The sequence below is a fragment of the Triturus cristatus genome, chromosome 4_2 (assembly GCF_964204655.1).
Source record: "Triturus cristatus chromosome 4_2, aTriCri1.1, whole genome shotgun sequence".
Lineage (NCBI taxonomy): Eukaryota > Metazoa > Chordata > Amphibia > Caudata > Salamandridae > Triturus > Triturus cristatus.
The window spans coordinates 696,611,869-696,613,444 of NC_140586.1; positions in this window are offsets into that span (position 1 = coordinate 696,611,869).

Here is a 1,576-nt window from a genome sequence, read left to right on the forward strand (position 1 = left end):
GCATACCTTGCAATAACCCCAGCTGTTAGTGGGAGGTCATCCAACATTAACAGGTATAGTGTTCTTTTTAACTTGAGTTCAAGCAGGAATTTCAAATTGGGCTGCATTCTATGAGCTAAGCCTATTCCACTATGATTTAATACATGTTTATTTTTGAATAATGTCATATCTAGTTTAAATCCCACTCGGGTAGTGCCTTTTCCAAGGCTAGTTTTAGCAGGCACAAGGACCAGGTCAAACATCATTCTCAAAACAGTTCATAAGAATGCATAGCATCTTAAGATCCTTTACAAAGCAACTATGGCACCCATTACCTTAGACTCCTGAGGCGTGAGCCAAGAGTTAGTTTAGCGCATTCCGCACATTTTGGGTGTGTATTGAGAATCTTTGTACATTTTATGCTACTGTTTTTAATTATCGCCGAGTGTAAGGATTATTTTCCTACCTGACTGCTGCGCATCGGGGGCATTGCGGGGAAGTGTTTCGTGGAGGTGGTTTAGTGTGGGGAAAGCAGCAATCTCGCTCCGGGATCGAGGAGCGCAACCACCATCTTGGGGGTGATTCTTGGTTAGCGGTCCAGTTGTTAGATCACCGATACTATTATGGAGGCACTGACACGACCGCGCAGCGGGCACGCCAGCGGGGAGCCAAAGGCAAGCCCGTCTGCGCCCGTCCGCGCCGGGCTGTCACCAGTCACCAGAACCCCTGCCCATTCTTCAACTGATTTTCTGAGATATTCGCGTAACGAGCTAGTGAAGCTGGAGATTAAATGCCCCTCTTCACCTTGGCTCCCCTGGATGGCCCTGTTTAATGTAAGTTTTGTTCGTTTCAACTCCTAGGGGAGGAGTTGGTATCATGCCCCCCTGATCACACGGACTTTAAGTTTCTGAGTCTGAATTGTCGGTCGCTAGTAAAACATCATGCCGAGGTTTTCGATCTTTTGGTGGACGAATCCCCTGATGTTCTCTTTTTAACGGAGACATGGCTTACACAAGACTCCATTGCAGAACCCTGGTTGGCTCTTCCTCATGGTTTTGCAATGAAGAGTTTAAACAGAGTGGGTCATAGAGGGGGTGGGATTGCAGTTATCGTGAAAGACATATACTCCTGTAGTTTTACTAGGGAGAATATAGTGGACTGTGAGAGTGCCCTATTTAAAATCATGCTGAATCATAACCTCACCATTACGGCTTTCTCATTTATTGCCCCCCTGGTCCATCTGGTGCATTTAGGGAAGACTTAGTGGACAAAGTCATGTCTTACGCTAGCCAAGCGGCGAATTTTACCATCCTAGGTGACTTAAATCTTCATCTTGAGAATGCTGGGAAGGGGGAGTTTGCCAGTTTTCTGGCTGATCTAGAGGCTTACCAACTGACTCATTGTGTGCTTGAGTGCATGCATGCCGCCGGGCACTTACTAGACCCCTTATTCTCTAACCTTGTTTTACTGAAGGTTCAACCTCCTGCTCCACAGTGTTGGACAGATCATTACTTGGTCTCGTTCTCATTGCGGTGGCAGGGAAAGCCGGGTTGCAATCGGTCTGCTCCGGTTTTGAAACGACCCTGGCATAAGCTGG